Below are 19,913 nucleotides of genomic sequence, written 5' to 3'. Positions count from 1 at the left end.
TGGAGGAAACTGTCATACCTGAGGGTGGCACCCTGTACCGCATTGGTCAGTTGTTCCCCCCTGCTTGTCACTCCAGAACCATAGAAAAATATGGGGTAGCTGCCCGGCAACTAAGAACCCTGCCTAAAAGAAACAAGAAAAAGAAGAACTGCCTTGCTGAATACCTGGTTTACACCAACAGGATTGCGCTCTGAAGGACTGCCATGCTGCACACTTTGGGCTTCAGCAAAAGAAGGACTTTGCCTGAATCTAAAAGTTTGAGGAATGGACTCCCTGAAAGCCACAGGTTAAAAGAGTTCCACCTGCATCATCAACACCAAGAAGAACCCAGCTCGTAGCGTTCAGTGGACTTGGATTTGGCCAAGTGCATTGTGGGTCTTGTAGCCCAAACTTCCCAAGCAGCAACTCAGAGATTCTGGAACCTTGGATTGGTGTTGTGGACCCTCAAAGACCCAAAAGAAACATCTGGAGAAGAAGGACTGCCCTGATGGACCCTTGGTTTGCACAAGAGGGGGGGTGCTCGCATAAGGACTGCAACTGCTGCACTCACAAGGTTTCACACAACAAAAGGACTTTGCCTGACTTAAAGGATAAGGAGTGGAATCCTTGACCGGCAACAGGTAGAAAAGTGCTGGAAGGGCTACCTGCAATATCAACAATGAGGATAACTCCAGCCGATAAGCTTCACCTGGATTTTACTTGGATTGACCAGGTGCATTGAGGGAGTTGTTGTCCCAGACCCCAAGAGCTTCTGAACACTTAGCTGGTGCTGTGGACCAATTTCTTGCATGAAGAAACGCGTCTGGAAGTAAGTGTAAAAGTGTTACATTGTGGGTGGCCTGAACTCCTGACTTTGTCCTGGTACAGGGCGGCCTTTTTTAAATCTTTTAGCGCTATTTGATTCTAAGTGCTAGGTTTACTTTTAATCATAGAAATTCATATCTCTGGTTCCCTAAATTGGATTCTTGGCATTTGGGTTTCATTTTATTCATACATTTCATATTTTTATAGATTGGTTTTAGACTATTATTGTGTGTTCTTTCTTACTTATTTTATGTGTTGGAGTTTTTAAATGCTTTACACACCTATCTCATGAGTTAAACCTGCCTGCTCACAGCCACCTACTGAAGGTTGAGCAAGGGAATCATTTATTGAGACATTGACAGGACCTTATATAGTGATTGTGGCTGTATTACTAGTGGCAGTTACCTACCTACACCTACCAATAAACCACCTTTCAGCAGGGTGACACCTGGTAGATTCTGATAGCCTCAAAAGGGAACACAACCTTTTTAGAGAAAAGGAGAACAGGACGGTGTCTCTCACTCTTTCTGTAGTTAGTAATGCTCTATTAGTTGGGGATTGTTAAGAGTAAGACAAACCTGACAGGGAATATCTGAACCCATCTGGAGCTGAGTATATAAATAGAGCTTGACCCCTCTACCCCAAAACAGTACTCACATAGAATGGGTAGTATTTAACTATCAAATGTTCATATATTTTGCAGTATTTACTATACATTATATCCATAATTATATAAACAACTCAACTGATGATATGCAGATTAAGAACCATGTTGACCGAGTCCCCTACCATATTTCATCTCACATCCTTGACCTGTTAGCCTATTCCCTACCCGAAATGTCTACATATTGCCAGCCATCTAATTTATATGACTGTATGTTGTCAGCCATCTATTTTAGATGACTGAATTGATTTACGAAACTATGGAAGGGCATGCCATGAACAATTTCACCAGACACATTATGCTGTCATCACCTTAGCAGTCAGAATTCAGCCCTCAAACATCTCCCCCCAACGCCTCCACATGTCTGACTTCACCCCTGCATTGATATCCTATGTACCTCTCTCATCAAAGATGTCTTAGAGAGAAAGTGGGGCCCACTTGTGCTCAGCTCTTGAATTGCTACAAAAATCTGCAGATAACGCCCCTCTACTAAAGCACATGGAAGCAATGGAAGATAATACTACTTTTGGGTTCTTCCTTTCAAGGTGGTTCTCTGCACGTTCATCTCCCTTACAGCCATGGTTACTGCGTGTGCCCCAGAGAAGTGGAAAGTTTCCATTGTCTGTCTCATTATTTTGAACTGTGTGAAAAACATAGAGCACAGATTCGAAAACATCACCATTCAAACAGTTCGCTTCTCTACCCAACTCCTGCAACTCACATCCTCTACTATCAGTGCAGCCATATTTACACGCAATCGGGCCAGTCTTGCGTGCAACATGACATATTATCAATCACAGAGCAACCCTCCCATGCACGATTCCACCATGGCTGGAATAATCTGCTACACGTAAAGTAACCATTCAATACCAAATTTTAGGGGCAGACCCGTATTTTAATGCCTTGTCCTAGACTGACCCATGTCCGCGGTTTTGGAAATGCGAAAGGCTTTCAGATCAACAGTCCTATGACCCATGACCTTCCAGACCGGTGAGAGGAGTTGGTCCTATATTTGCTGCACATGATCCAAAATTAGCAGCATAGAGACAAAGATTAATAGAATTTTTCACAAATCACAGTTAGAAATCATTCCTTTAAACATATGCCAAACTAACTGGCAAACCTAGTCACAAAAAATAGCAAGAAATGTTTGTCTGGAAACTTAGAAAATAAGAGAAACAACATTTATGAACTAATCAATTTACACTAACATAAAGAGTAGGAATAATAATATGACTTACATTTTATTTTAACATTAATGTTTGGCGGAGGAAAATGCAAATGTATCTCTCCCCAAAATGAACTGCTTGGAATGCCACGCAAAAACATTCTAATACATTTAAATGTGACAAATGTGTAAGAATAGGTGCACAAACCCCCATCCCCAGCCAATGTCTTCGTCTCTTTATCACTGCCTTTTAAAAAGAAAAATAGTCAATTAAACCCGCTACAGCTGTGCAATATAGACCAACTGTGAAGGAAGACCACAGCATACCATTCACTGTGGCTAATGGATTTCTTATTGCACATGCTCTTTTGATGTATGTCTCCTTTGTGGCTAAGTGATTGTTTACTCAATTTTAGATTTAATGTTTGTGTTTTGTGAGCACACAAACACATACCGACACACACACCCAAACTGCTTCCTTCGGGCGCTTCCATAAGACAAGGAAACTGAAAAACGGTGGGAAAGAAAGTGGCAAAGAGAGAGGCATAGGAGAGAGAGAGAAACAGATACAGAGAGAGTGAGAGAGAGAGAAACGATGACAGATCAACTGGCTAAACATGATTCAAAGAGTGTGCCCTGAATCCAGTAGCCCACATCTCCTCCTGTTCCGATCTCCTCACATTCCTTTACCTAAAAAATCAGTGCTCCGTCTCCTTTCGATGCCCAAGTGGGCATTTGAGAAATTCATATTTTTTGGTACTGGACCTGGATACTAACTTGGCCAAATAGTGGGACAATAGTGTGACAAGGTAGTGGAAGACAAAGAAAGGCGTTGGTCATCTGCCTATCTAGGCCTCCTTGGGATACTTTTGATGATCAAGGTGATGATGGTGATGATGATTATCTTGGGTCAATTGTAGATCTGTGAATGGTTGACGGTATTTGTGGTGATTTTCGTGGATGGTGTATAACAATTGAGGAAAATGTTAATCTTTTAAAAATGCCAACATATCAACTGAATGGTACTCTTGAAAAAGAAGAAAAAAAGCTAAATTTGACCAAAATTGTAAGTATTCAATGTTTTTCCGATAGACACATAGGGACTTATTAAGAGGTGTAAACTGCCAGAAGACCGCCGGCTCTGCCGAGATCAAGGATCCCACTGCACCGGCGGTCTGGAAATGGCCAGGAATAAGAAGGCCCCCAGTCGCTTCTGGGCCTGGGGGTGCATGCAGGGGGGCACATGTTGTGCCCCACTGGAATTGCATCTCTGTTCCTGCATCGTTTGGTATGCACTACATGGTGCATGCCACACCGTGCAGGAACGTGCTGCAGGCGCTGTCAAGGGTATGAGCGTAACAGACCACCGACCTGAGACCGATGTAGCACAGGCCACCCACCATGGATTACACTCGTAATCTAGCAGGCAGGCGAACTACGGGCTTGCCTGTCCTCCTGTCGGTGCGGCGGTGGAGCACCACCAAACTAGTAATAAGCCCCATAGAATAGGGAATGCACGATACACCTGGGACTACAGCTCCAATCAATACCTGATGGGAACAGACATATCAGAGCGATGCAACAAGGGGCGTACATGCTTACAGACTCATGTAACTGTGTGTACTTGATGCAGCTGGCCAAACATTATTAACATACAGCCTGGAATTAGGATAGCAGTTATAGTTGGTATGATGGTATGGTACCCTTGAGGAAGTAGGTAAAAGCAATCACAATGCTAATTGAAAGACATATATACCTTCCCTACACGAGAAAATAATTAATACATGCATTTCTTTACCTTATAGTGTGTAACTACCAGGACATGTCACCTTCCACTCCTGAACTATTGTGACTTTATAAACATAGGGTGAGGCATATCTTTGACGTTTCTTCATAAATATGTCAGTACTTTATGAACTTCGATTACAGTGTTGTTTGTCCCACCATCTTTGTTTATTGCATGCAGTCTGTGATGCTCTTGTGTGTTTTTACTGGTTATATTACCTCACTCCTCCCTGTGTAAAAGTGGCACAATAAGGAGTTGAAGAAAATGTGTGTAATGGTACTAAAAGAAAATTGTTATTTATGTCATGTGTGGGCACTATTAGGTGTCATATGTTTTCCTGGCTAAACAATCCTGCACACGTTATTCATATTTTCCTCACTAATTCCTATAAATACACTCAACTGAGTGGGATAGGACTCCAGAGAACAGCTGAAGCATTTGATGACAGTAAGGATGCACAGAGAATGTAACTATGAACATCAACATATTTACTTTTTAATTGTAAATGTCACTAATAGAGTGGATGAGCATCTAAATAAAAAATAATTAACACTCGCTAGGTTCCCATCATTTCACTCAGGTTTGGTCCATAGATAGCTTTTTTGAATTGACCGGCTATGAGTGAACCATAAATAAGGCATTAGGAAGAGCAGTGTGAGAATTTTCATTCTGGTAAGGTAGGTTGACAGAAAATGAAGGGCATGGAACTTGATTGCCTGAAGTGGATTGGCATCTGTGTCCTTTTTAAAAAGTGAACAAGTCCAGAAACAAAGAAAGAAAAGGATGAACTGGCATACATCAGGCTGCCACAGTGGTCCTCCTCCAATCAAACATTCTGGCGGGAGTTGGAGACTCTTGTTTTATCCTTAAATATGCTAACAATGAGTTACATTACAAATTGCCTCTTTTTCATTGACTTCTCATTTACATTGAACCACCTAGATGGCATTTTGCAAACTACTGCTTTCTTTTTTTAACCTACCAAATGTTTCTGTTGTTGTTTTTGTGTGTTTCTTTATAGAGAAAGGATATTACCACACACACCCCTCTGTCCTTCATTTATCTTTGGGCCTTGTGACACTTCCCGGTTCCATCCTAATTTCCTGCTCTATTTCCACCCTCTTCTGCCTACATTCCCCGTTATTTGTCCTCACAAACACTAGGCCACATTTGGAAGAAACTGAAAATCATGCAAATTCTGTAACACAACTCTAAAAACAGAGTTAAAACCTGTGGATAAAGTTTCTCCAACAGAGGGATTATATTGCAAATGCCTTGAGCTAAAGACTGCTCAAGAAATTGAATAATTTACAGTTTACTGCAAACCCAGATGAGGTCCTCTTTCTTTAGGTCAGAGCATACACAGTTATACTTCCTTCTCCGGCTCCCTGACTTTTTCACACATATATTTGTATTTATTAATTTTAAAAGTTTTTGATAGTGCAAACATGACATGTGAGGGTATCAGATCGCTTTGGAATGGGATGGAATGGAATGGAATGAGGATTTGTAAAGCGCGATGGCTACCCAGGGGCGTCCCAGCTTTACAGGTGATGTGAAGTAAGAAACAAGAGAAACAACCACATACACAAGAGGGTACAAATTGAGGAAACTAACCTCTATTGGACATGTCAATGGCACAACAGACATGATCCAACAAATGAGTAATAATCAAGGATAAAGGTCAAGAGACAAAAAGTGTGATCTAGAGGAGCATGAATGTGTTCATAAGTACTGTTAAGCCTGATTTAAAAAAAAATGCAGCATAAGGGATCAGTCTGATTTCCCAAAGCAGTGTGTTCCAGATTTTCAGGTCAATACCCGAGAAGGCTCTGTTGCAAGTTTTCTTATTGCATATTATCTGTGGCTGTAACAACAATGTGCTGGTGCTTCTAGAGGCTCTGCAACCACCAGATAATTGAAATTTGTGTGCCAAGTACCTCGGTGTGTTGTAGTGTAAAGCTTTGAGGGTCAAGCTAGTGATTTTTACTTGTATTTATGCTTCATATGGGAGCCAGTTCAAGGATTTTCGATCCGGGGGAGGTGTTTGTTTCTTTTTGTTCCTGTGAAGAGTCTAGCAGCAGCGTTAAGAGAGGCCCTTGGAGGTGCCAACTTGGATCTAGGGAGGTGACAAAGGGTTGCACTTACATAGTCCAACCTGGGCATAACTGGTGCTTGGACTGATGATTTGAAGTCGTCATGGGGGAGGAAGGGTTCTAATTCCCTTAAATTATTAATTAGATAATTTGTTACTTGGGTGGCTGGCCTGATATTCTCCTGCATGTTTCAGATTTTTGTCAAGTGGTATTCCCAGAGATATCGTAGATTCTATAATGTGTGATGAGCCGTTGAGGGCAGTAAGGGAGAGGATGTCGCACAGCGGGCAGAGCTGCCGACACGGGAGCTAAAGATCCATGTTCGAGTCTCCCGTTGGCGCAGCATCCTGTGATCTGTATACATGTAATAGTGAATGTTAGAGGATTTACAAGTTGCTGCTAGAAGCTCCATGATTACATTGAAGAGAGTAGGTGAGAGAGAGGGCGCCTGTGGGACCCCTAAGGTGACCTACGTGGTATTGGACAGGGACTGATTAACCTTGACTCTTTGGGTTCTGTTTTGGAGAAAGGAGGTAATCCAATTTAGGACAGACACTGAAAACTCCATCCTCCTTTCAAGTAGACAACACCCAACTCATCCTCTCCCTATCCAACGTACCCAACATCTCCAAACACAACTTTCAAGAGGAATGGAACCAGTCACCAGGAGGATGAAGAACAGCTGCCTACAGCTCAACTCAGACAACACCGAAGTACTCATCATAGTCCCATACCCCAATGCCTGGAACAACATCTGGTGGCCCCCCTTCCTAGGGACCCCTCCCACTCCCACAGTCCACGCACGCAACCTCTGAATTATCCTGGACTCCGAACTCAAAACAGGCCACCAGATCAATGCCGTCACCTCCTCCTGCTGCCACACTCTCCGCCTACTCCGAAAGACCTTCAACTGGATTCCCTTTGCACAGGAAAACCATCACCCACACCCTCATCAGCAGCAGACTGGACTATGGCAACGCACTCTATGCCAGGATCAATAAGAACCTCACCCGCAAACCCTTGAACATCCAGAATGCTGCTACCAGACTAGTCCTCAACCTATCGCGACACTGCCACATCAGCCAACAACTATGGACACAACACCGGTTCCCCGGTGAGTTGAGAATCACCTTCAAACTTCTCACCAACGTCCACAAAGCCCTCCACAACACTGGACCTGCCTAAATGAACCAATGCCTCTCGTTCTACGCACCCCAAAAATCCCTCCGCTCAGGCCAGCTCTCTGTTGACCATGCATCAAGAAGACCTGAACAGGAGGAAGCTCCTTCTCCCTTCTCGCAGCCAAGGCATGGAAAACCCTCCCTCTCCACCTCCGACAGACACCAACACTCTCCAAATTCCTAAAGGACCTTAAGAGCTGGCTCTTTGATGAATCACCGTGATCTTCAATGTGCTGCTCTACTTCACCCCCTCAGCGCCTTGAGACCCCTTCGGGTGAATAGCTGTGATGGATTGATTGATTGAAGTAAATCTACTATATTGTCATGTTGAACCATATTGTATGCAGACGATAAGTCTATACTGATTCCAGTGATGGATTACATAATACATGCACCCAGAGTGTACCTAAAAAAAACTACCACCTACTAGTGTTGTGACTGACTGATCTTAGTCAGCTTGCCACCATAGACACGTTTCTCACTGAAAAATTAGCAGATAAGGCTGAACAGAGTAGAAGAGGGCAGAACATAGGGCACAAAAATGAGCAGAAAAGGTAAAGCAAAGGGTAGAAAAACAAGCATAAGCAAAGGCAAAATAGAGGGCAGAAAAACAAGCAGAGAAGGCAAAACAGAGCACGAACGAAGCAGAGAAGGCACAGAGGGTGGTAAATAGACAGACAGCACAGGGTAACAGACTGTAGGCAAGCTGGACAGGAGAACTGCTCCAGGGGGAGCTCGCACAAGGATCTGCTCAATGGGGTCATGCTGTGTCCTCGATTAAGTAGGTCCTGGGGGGGAGTGAAGGGCACTAGGTGGCGAGTGGAGGAAAACACCAGGAGGAGGAAAAAATGAGGGCAGAAAAACTAGAAGAAACTGCAAAACAGAGGGCAAAACTGAGCAGAAAAGGCAGAACATAGCAGAAGAAGGCAAAACAAAGGGCGGAAAAATTAGTGGAAAAGGCAAAACAGAGAGCAGAAAAACAAGCAGGAAAGGCAAAACAGAGCAGAAGAGGTCATAAAAGAGGACAGGAAACAAGCAGAACAGGTAAAATAGAGGGCAGAAAAAAGAGCAAGAAAGGCAAAATGGAGGGAGGAAAAATATCTAGAAAAAGCAATACAGAGGACAGAAAAACAAGCAAAAATACAAAACACAGCAGTAGAGGGCAAAACAGAGGTCAGAAAAATGAGCAGTGAAGGCAATATGGAGGGCAGAAAAATGAGCAGAAAGGCAAAACGGAGGGCAGAAAATCGAGCAGTAAATGAACAGAGGGCAGACAAACGAGCAGGAAAGGCAAAACAGGGGGCAGATAAACAAGCAGGAACAGACAAAACAGAGACAGAAAAACAAGAAGAGAAGGTAAAACGGAGCAGGAAACGAGCAGAGGAGACACAAACAGAAGGCAGCAGGGGGTAGCAGACTGCTGGCAAGCTGGACAGGAAAACTGTTGCAGTGGGAGCTGGCATGAGGACCTGTTCCAACAGGTCAGAAGCATTCTCCCTCCAAGTATGTGGATGCCAGTACCGACAATAGTTGCACAACACCGGGGGTACCAGACCCTTTGCAACAGCCAAGGCTTTTTGAGTCCAGTCAGGACACCAACGACAAGGAAGACCGACCTGCATGTCAAGGTACTTCAGGAACAGTGAGACCCACACTGTGAGTGGCCTAGCTGTCCTGTTTGCCTACGGACGCCGTCGCCTCAAAACACCTATGGACCCGTGCTCCGTAGCCTGAGTCCAAGGGAGGTGATGGTGACAATGGGGTCCCCAGACCCACCAGAGCTAAGACCATACTTGGGTTTTCCCAGACTCGACTTCCAGTCACCGCCTCCAGCCTGTTTCTGCAGGCTCCCTCCAACCACGAGTGACTCCATCGCCAGATCCCACGCCAAAAGAAACCATTGGACCAGAGCCCCACCGCCTGAGGAGAAGTGGACCAAGGGTGTCCCTGCGTGCCAGAGGATCTCAAAGGCCGACCACCCCTGTGAGTTCCCGACGGACCGATGCCCCAGTCCCAGCTTACAGCCTCTTTGTAAAAGGCACAGTTCTCTGATTGAAGTGAATGGGACACCCAATGCCATGACACACCTCTGCACCCGGATGCCCCAGAGCCTCCCAAGGTGACCTTCTGTTATAGCCTTGGACCTTGCCCCATACTCACCTTTAGTCCTGAAGGATAGTCCCATAAGTCACTGCTAAGTGCCCGAATGCAATACATGTTTTTCCTCCATAGGATAACATTACCGATCCAGCAATCTCATTGTGTCCATTTTTTAAAGCTTTAAAATTCATACCTAGAAAAGTACTTACCTGATTCTGATGATCTTGTTATTTGAATTTATATAAAAGAATGTGATGTTTTTACAAATTGGGGTCAGATTTCTTTACTTAGTGTGCGTCTCATTTACTGCCTTATTCTGGGCAATATGCTAGCACTACCCACTAATATACCTAACTGCTTACCCACACTACCACAACAGATAGCATTTGGGGTGCTATTTGTCCCTCTGTAATTCCTTTGGGGTTTGCCTTGACTCTTTACACAGTGTACATCTTTTTGGCCCACTATATAAAGAGCCAGATTCCTACACTGATTTAAAAAAAGCCACTTGCAGCGGTAAATCTATATTGCAAACACAAATGGCTGTATTTACAATGCATAAATGGTTGCATTTCCAGATGCGTGATATTCACTAAAGGATACATTTTACTTCTGCTATATATTACTGACACTTGCATAACACTGTGTTGGATTGAAGGTTGAATGTCCAAACCTTTGACAGCCCTTACTCACGTGGCTGTTAGAGGAGTATGCCAGCTGGAGTAGTCACTGACATACTTAAGCTCTGCCTGTCTGTAAACTAGGCAGCGGAAGTTCAGGTTGGCAGAGAGGGTACTTCATTGCTCTTTTAAAGGAGAACACTCTCAGCAAAACTATAAATCAGGAGTATAGAGTAAATTTCATGCAAATGGGGGGTAGTAGATTTTTCAATGCATGATACAGCATGAAATGTTATCTAAAGTTTGTGAACCCCCACAAGCATGGCAGTTTGTGGCCATTCACAATCGTCTCTCTTACTCATTTCTATCCTGTAAATGGTTGGAGATTTGCTCTAGCCAAGGACTGGAGTAAATCCATTTCCAGATTTGTAAATTCACGTAATACCATGGTGTAAGGGATGGTTATTCATTTGTGGGCTAAAATATTTTCCAATCGGAGATAAAAATAGGAAAACATGTAATTGCTGACAAGTGCTGGATTTCCCCATTGGGGAATTGTATTATTTGTTCAAATTCCACATTGGGAAAATACCAATTTGACTAAAAAGTCACATGGCTTTCCTAAGAGTATCCCTGTAAGTCTGCTACTAATGCTTCTTTCCAGGTGTACCTTTGGAATGTTTTGTGAATTCCTGTAAAGCACAAAACTAATTTGTTGCACGTAATTTTAAGGGGGGCTTGGTGAATCCATTTCCATACATTCTTGAGGTATGGTTAGATCATATTTCAAACTTCACTAAAACAAACATAGTTGCAGCTTAGTGTTTCTATTAGTTAACAAACTCGACAAAGTAACCACCACCTTACCCTAAAACCCTATCAAACAACTTCACTACGTGAGAAGTCTTGACAACTTTGGTTGACGACCTCCCAAAACTGAAAAACTCAACTTTTGTTTAAAATACTAGTGTATTAGGTTCCCTTCGGGACCTACATTGGTTCTCCCTTAGTTCTGCATATTACATATTTTATGCTGTCTTTTGCTTCATAAAGCAGCACGTAAAACATTTGTTTTTGTGCCACAATGTTATTTTAGAAATACGCTGCACATGTTATTTGTCATGTAGTTCTTCTTCTCTGGACTCAGTCTGAACATTTTGTACAAGGTCAAACAACATGGTGCACTGTTTTTATGTGATCAGTCGGCAATATCTCCTAACATTTTAGACACAACACAAAAGCACAGCTACTGTTTTCTAACACAACACTTTTTATCACATAAACAGAGACTTGCCTTTTTGTAAAAAGAGAGGCAGATTCTTGCAGATGAACAGGTCATGAAACGTACACCCCAGCCGTGCGTACACTGAGTTTACCCTTACGATGCAGATCACCTAACTGCAAAAATAGGAGGTATGGGTCCAGTGTTAATCCCAGAGATCCAGTAGCGGTCGGTGGTGGGAGTGCTGCCGGACGGTGATGTGGGGTGGGGGTGGGGCAGAGTGGGGGGTAGTAAACTATGGAATACGGCCAAATGCAGGTAAGTAAACATATAAATAAATAAAATGAATTTCGTTACGTGCACTGCAACGAATTTGGCGATGCAGTGCGCGCAACAAAATTTGTTTTATTTATTTATATGTTTACTTACCTGCATTTTGCCATATTCCATAGTTTACTACCCAACCCACCCTGCCCCTACCCCGCCCCACGTCACCGCCCAGCAGCACTTCCACCACCGGCCGCTACTGCGGAGATCACTGCTATATCCAGGTGCTCACATAGTGAGGGTATGCTTAGACAGATATATCATTTAGCATGTTAGGGCTTTTCATTGTATACGGTTTGCTAGTAATGTTGATTACTTTGATTAGTTGTATATATTTCTAATTGCAGCACACTTGCTTCAATACAGCAGGATAGTTTCAATAAATACTGTAAACTTTCCTTGTGTCTTTATTTTGTTTATTATAGACATGTATGTGTGAGAAGCGAAAGGTGATGATCTGTTTCCACGGTTCCCTTGGAGACTACAGAGTTGCTTTCTAGGTTGCCAAAATTACCTGCCACTCTAGGAAGTTTAGGAGTTCAGGTAAGACACTGTGAACTAGCCAGGAAACTTAGGCTGACAGCCACTGATGTGGCAGAGACACTTCTGCATTCAGACGTTCTGTTGTCCTAAGGCACAGTTCTGCGCAAGCATAATTCCTGCAACAGTATTTTACTCACATCCCTTTAATACAACCAAGACTCAAAGTTCCTTTGCTTTTTTATAGGCTCTGCTAAGTCAGCTTCTTAATTGCTTCGTGTCATATTTATCTGAATTCAAATTACATGGTTATGATAAGGTTGTTCCTGTCACTAAACAAAACAACTAACTGCATTTTCTCTAATAGACTCGGCACTTCTATGTAAGGTTGAGAGGCTAGAGCAACAGAAATCAGCTGCATGACTCTCACTGCTCCTGACAGTGAAAGCATGTGGGAGACCACATCAGTTGGCACTGACACCACTTTAGCCGCATGACCAGCACCTCTAATATATTCAAATCCATACATATTACCAGTCATATAATTTAAGTAACTAAAAAACAACATGATTCTCTCTCCACCAGGAATTCTGCTATTCTGCTGTGTATTGAAAATAAAAACCATGTGGCTTGGATGACAATACACATTGCCAAGAAGGATTAGCATTATATGGCTTCAGTGACAGAAGAATCGCAATATGTAATTACCAAAGCACTTGAATCTGCTCGTTCCTGCCTCTAAAATATCTCGCTTATCTGGTAGACAACTAATCTCCTATTCCTGTGTGTAAAGGTTTTCTGTTCCAAGAGTGACCTCGAACATCACTCTGGCCTTGCTGAGTGGTAAATAACAATACAAATAAAATTACTTCACTTCCTTGAACCGCCGGCAAGCTCAAAATACAAATGCACTGGTGAAAAACTGTAGAAAACCAGCGTGTGGGCCTATTTGAAGAGAGCCCACGCTAGGCCTAAACTCCCACAACTTTAAAACAAAGTAATTATAGGTGTCTTTGAGTCACCCTGGCCATCCCTTGGTAGCTTAGAAGTAGCAGCAAGGGCTTAGTCTAAGACAACCACCTGTTCTCGAATCCTCAGAGACCTGTCAGTAGGTTTTCACATAATAAAACACCAAGATCAATTTTTGCAAACAATTAAAAATATTGGTCATAAGTATATAAAATAGATATACAGTAATTACATGGACTTGGAGCAGTCAGAAAAGTTTCATGTGGTGTGGGTAAAATAGCAGTTTGAGTGATGCTGTGTGAAACAAGGATGTATAGAAAAAAAACAGGATAAGAAAGTATCAGTTTATACCTGTAAATTGTAATCAAGATAAGATAATGTAACTGATGTAAACATGATCAATTTTGTAAATGTACTGCAAGTTAGTCAAAATATAAAAATGTAATATCACAATTAACAGAATAGATATATGTAAATGACAATGAGACTGTACGTTCATTTTTTTGCGCTTCTGATTCGTTATATGACTTATACATGTTGGACTTGTTGTTCGCTTATCCTTTCTGTGTACTGTATTCGCTATTTGTCCTACACATATTTGGTTGTGAAGCGCTCCGATGCCCTCGGGTCTGGCCAGCGCTATAGAAAACTCCAAAAATAAATAAATTAAAAAAACATACATTTCATGATTTGTTCATTTTACTGTTAATTAGACAATGTGGTTATAATTAACTACGTAGATCATCATCACAAACCAAAATTACTTGAGTGGATCATAATGAGAGATTTTTTCAGCATCCATCTGCACAGAAAGTGACATCACTGGTTTCCAGTCAAAGCCATCTTCAAAAGAAGAAGACAGGTATGAGGATTTTATTTCCCTTCACCCATCTGCACAGGAAATGACATCATTGGTTTTCTGACAAAACTATCTATAGAAGAAGAAACCAGGCAAGAGGACTTAATTTTATCCCCCATTGCCCATCTGGACAGGAAATAACATTACTGCATTTCCCATCACATATCTGGTTTCTTGGCAATTCCATCGTTAAAAGAAGAAGTCAGGCAAAGGGGTTTCATTTCCCAACATCTACCTGTACAAAAAGTGGCATCATTTGTATCCCTGGTTTCCCACAAAACCCTCTGAACAGGAAGGGGCGTTGCTGGCTTCCTGACAAAATAATCATCAAAGAAGAAGTCAGACAAGAGGACCTCATTCCCCAACACCCACCTGCATAAGAAATTACATCATTCATGTCCCATCATCTATGTGCACAGGAAGTGCAGTAGGCCATCTCTTCCTGCTTTCAGCTCGCATCAGTCAATTTCTCAGGGCATCCCACTGCCTGAGCATCCGCAGCAAAGGTGGTTATATATCTATATAAGTGCATTGCCTGTTTAACCCAGGAAGGGCCTTGGGCTAAAATCCCTGTTCCATTAACCCTACAAGGTGAGATATAGTAATTTGCCACCCTCAGTACCCCATCCTGCCAATTTTGCAGACTACTTTCAAGAAAAAATGAAATCTATCTACAATACATTCCCTGCCTCCCCACTGCCTAGTGATCCCCCCGCTTTAACTCCTCTCACCAACCATGATGGGCACCCCAAGACGATAAGTGGTATATCTTGGAGAAAATTCCACGTACAGATCAGGCAACACTTTTAAACATCTTTTGCCAGATAAAATCTGGCTCTCTGTGTGAGCCAGCCACCCTCCAGCAGATGGGCAAGGTCAAAGAGGTGGTGCATCTAACAATACTGGAAGTCCTAAACCTCTCCATCACCAACGGCCAGGTCCCACCACCCTGGAAACATGCTATGGTGAGAGCTTTACTGAAGAAACCAACTCTTAATCCAGATGTCTTGAGTAATTACAGACCAATATCTCTACTGCCTATGGTCTGAAATATTCTGGAAAAAACATGTCAACCCTATCCTTTCAGCCTTCCTAGAATCCCATTATAGTTTACACCACTCTCAGACTGGCTTCCGACCTCTTCTGGGCAAGGAACCAGCTCTTATCTCGGTAGTGGAGTAATCTAACAAGATTATAGATCAGGGAGGAGTAGTGGCCATCCTTCTCCTCAAACTAAGTGCTGCATTCAACACTGTTAACTGATATTCTTCTGAACTGGCTTGGGAATGTAGGAGTATCAGGGGAAGCAATAGCATGGATCCAATCGTACCTCAGGGCAGAGAACTTTTCACTTTTTTTCAGGAAAAGCCACCTCAAGGTGCCGCCCTCTTAGGTACGGAGTGCCTCAGGGATCTTCCCTGAGTCCTACCTTGTTTAACATATATATGAGGCCACTGGCGGACCTTATCTTTCCATTTGGGATCAAAATTATCACCTATGCTGATGACACCCAGCTAGTGGTCTCTTTAAAGCACCCGAACAATGCCCCCTCTGACCTAGAGATATGCCTTGAGAAGGTGGCTATATGGATGCAAAACTCATGCCTTAAGCTCAATGGCGACAAATCAGAAATCATGGACTTGGGTAACTTACCCAATACTGACTTCAAACTGCAATGGCGCACATGTCTAGGACAAGCACCCACCCCAAAACCCAAGATAAAAAGTTTGGGAGTGTGACTCGACAAATCTCTAAAATTTGGGCAGAAAGCTGTGGAAGTGGCCAGTGTGTCTTATGGCATCAACAGAATGCTGAGGAAAATTCCCCCCATCCTCCCCAGTGAGGCAAGAAGATCGGTGGTCCAGGCCCTGGTTCTCTCATGCCTGGACTATGGTAACTCCTTATACCTAGGAGCACCCAATTCTACCATTAGGAAATTCCAAGTGGCCCAGAACTGTGCAGCCAAAGAGCTGCTTAGAGTGCCAAGAACGCAATCCGCAAAGCCATGTCTGAGAGCCCTACATTGACTAACTATTCTGGAAAGAATTAAATTCAAATCCCTTTGCATAGCCCACAAAACCCTGAAGGGGAAAGGCCCCACCATTTTTAACTCCTTCATTACCTTTTACCAACCCAGAAAACTTCTATGCTCCGCAAGCATGAGGCTGGCCGTTATCTCCAAAATTCACAGGACACGCAGTGGTGGTAGCTCCTTCACGTATAACATAGCTAGGATATGGAATACTCTACCCTTCCATCTGAAAACGTGGCTATTTCAAAACCTTAGTCTGTAAACCCACTCCCTCGCACTGCTAAAGTGCTAGCGCTGGCATGCCTCGGGGTAGCTACGTGCTCTAGAAATGCTCAGAAATAATAATAATAATAATAATAATAATTGCCACAATTACACCCAGACCAACACAACACAAACTCTAATATTATTTCCTCACAGCATATAGTCCTACCCATGTAAAAATCCTACAAACTACAGTATACACGTTACAACTAATGCTCATTAGCACTTATTCTGTGTTACTGCATGTACTAGACATCACAGATCTAACCAACTATCAAAAGCATGATGCCCTCCTCAGCACAGAAACATGGTTCATACCTCTTATCTTCGTACATCCTAGAAACACATTTTTCACACAGGCTAAAGGATCTATCATGTGGACCACCTTCACAATAAGGGCGGAGGCCTCACTGTAATCCAAAGGTCTGCGGAGCTACTGACATGCCTCCTCCCACTCTCTGCAACTCAGAATGCCAACTTTCATTTCATCTATAAACCTCCTGGACAGAATAAGCACTTAATTGATTAATTTTTGCACCTCCCCGACACCTCCTCCATCCACCACATTGACACCACCCTCCTGGGTGACTTCGACCTCCCAGGCAACACAAGCTAAAAAAAAATAAGCATCCATCTCAAATTCTTGAATAAACTCAACATGGTACAGCACATCAACTAGTTAACTCACTCCAAAGGCCAGATCCTCCAGGGTTCCAGACAGTCTCCTGTCATCTTAAACCCCTGCATTGGTCTTCCCAGGGCTGTACTCACAGATAACATTATCAAGATTTCCCAATATGGCAAGGATACACAATTCTACCTGAAAGCCTCCTCTGTCTCAGGTATTCAATGCCTCAAATGTGGCCTGCACATCTTCCAGACCAGAATGTATAGTGCTTCCATGAAGCTCAACCCAACCAAGACAGAATTTCTGTTATATGCCAAGAATAAGAAGCAAGAAATAGTACAAATGTGGCTCAATGGCATGAGCCTTGACATGCTAAAATCCCAACGTTCCCTGAATGCTGTGTCACTTGGGTTAACTTTGAATACCAACCTCACCCTTAAGGAGCACGCAGCTAAAAAATAAAGAGCCTAGTACTGGCTCTCTCTTCTAAGGAGAGCAACTTCAGAACTGTTGTTTAAATTCTCATGCTCTTGCATCTGGATGGGGTACAGCCCTGCTCCACATTGGGAACCTCTAAGGGCATCCTACATGCAAGCGTGCTCTCATCCAGGGCTAGAAGAAATATGATCACATTAACGGTTATCTGGACAAAGCCCCATTGGCTCCCCTTGCCGACACGCACAATTTTAAAAAACAGCTGCTTCTTTGAGCATGACCAGCATCCCCATTACCTTGCAGACAAGTGCACCATCTCTTTTGGCTCTCGGGATACTTGCAGCCAGGTCACCAACAGAATGAACACTAAAAAGTGTAAAATAAAAAAACCGGCCTTTTCCATCCATGCACTCGGGATTTTGAACAGTATCTCCGTATCCATAAGGACCATCCCAATGCTGCTCCAAGTTAAGGCAAAAAGAACAATTGATGGACAGAATGTAGAACAATGTCATATATTCACCCCAGTACAGAGATCTGGGCCTAAATCCATCGTTTTTTTGCTACCCATGCCATTGCAGTTTGAACCCAGCCATATGCAAATCTCTCTTGACCTTGCTCCTTATGGGAACAGTCCAGTCCGAACTGCCAGGCCAGGTCCTCCCTGGACCAGAATCAAGCATCCTGGGACTGGTTTTAGGGTATAACCACTCTTCAGCCAGGATCCAGTGGCATGGTGAGCACAGGACCCACGTCTGGGCATCACCTTCCCACTTAGGGCGACAAATGCAAAAAGAACGGTTGATGGATGGAATGCTGAAACACTTGTTTTGCAAGAATATATTTGGCAATAAGCTGAGATATAACACATACACAAGAAATCCTGATACGTTAATTTTAAAAGAAATTGAAAAGGTATACCTTCATAACAGTTTAGAATTATAAAAGAGATTCAAGACAGTTCCAGAATGGTCTGCGTTATATTATGTCCCTTTGGTAGGTCACACTTCTATAAATATATGAAAATGATTCTCTGTAGCTGTTTAGGAAGACTTCCTAACCCATCCTTCCCCCTTTTTAAGTTGTTTCATTCCTTTCTCTGTGACTTTAACTCTAAAAATGAAAACAGACCACAAACCAAATTTTGACTAAGTGTATACAAATGCGCCCTTGTTTTAGGACACCTGCTGATGAATTTACCGAAAGTCGTAAAGTTTTTTATGAAAGGTAAGCGAAAGTATCTCCTCCAGCCTTCAACGTCTGTTATTCTTCATCATCCTCTGAGATTGTGGAGAAGGTGTGAATGTGTCAAATTATATAACACAGCAGTATAACTGCTCAACCACCACACGTCCCAACAGATAAACAATAGCTAGGAAGATGGTAAATTGTGGACATAAAGTGATTTATTTTTATCAATAAAGAATATCCTGTGTTTAAGGAAGGCTAAGGTGCAGAGGGATCAATGAATCTTGAATTCCATTATCAAGAAGACAGTGGTGTGAACTACCTATATTCTAGCTTGGTGATCATATATATGCATACGCTCCAATCGTCCATTTACCAGATCATGGAACCGAGTCAGGCTCGAATGAAGAGAAATAACCACGTTCAGGGTCATGCTTGATAAGTTCAGGGACAATTCATATTAGAATCAAAAAGAATGTGTCAGTAACACAGAATTTCAAATCAGAGATACTTAATACTGGATTTGCTGCTTTGTGTATTTGGTCTTCATTAATGAGTACGAAGAGTAATGATGATCTTTATATATTTACTCGTAAATTTGAGAAATGTGCACCTTTAGCTGAAGGAGTATGGGGTCAGACTGGGAACAATGTCAGTCAAAAAAGATGCTAGGGGGGCGTGGCTTCGACAGCGATGTGAACGGACGAGTCCCGTCGGAGCTCCCGCTTCCAGTCGCCTATTTACAGCGTTTAAAGCGGAGCAAGGGTGCTCAAAAGCGGCAATCGGGGCGCAATTGAGGTGCTCTGGTGCAAGACATTTGGCAGCAAGCTGGGGATAATTACTGTGACGGCACCTTGAAGGTGGCAGGGGTCGCGGCTCCCGGACTCGGAGGGACGATCCGCCATCTTGCGCGCCCTCTGGGTAGATTGTGACTGCTCCCTGCGCCCGGTCGGCGAGACCCACTGGGGGACATTGCAGGCTATCCCTGCGGATGTGCGGCAGGGGGTAGAGCCCGGATCAGGGGCGCGCACCTGTGAACACCGGGCCTGGACTGGCTGGAGGCTGGGGGCTTCGGTCAAAGTGCGGCCCG

Source organism: Lissotriton helveticus, chromosome 2_2, assembly GCF_964261635.1.
Source record: "Lissotriton helveticus chromosome 2_2, aLisHel1.1, whole genome shotgun sequence".
In the NCBI taxonomy this organism is placed as follows: domain Eukaryota; kingdom Metazoa; phylum Chordata; class Amphibia; order Caudata; family Salamandridae; genus Lissotriton; species Lissotriton helveticus.
Note: the sequence above shows the minus strand (reverse complement) of the source record.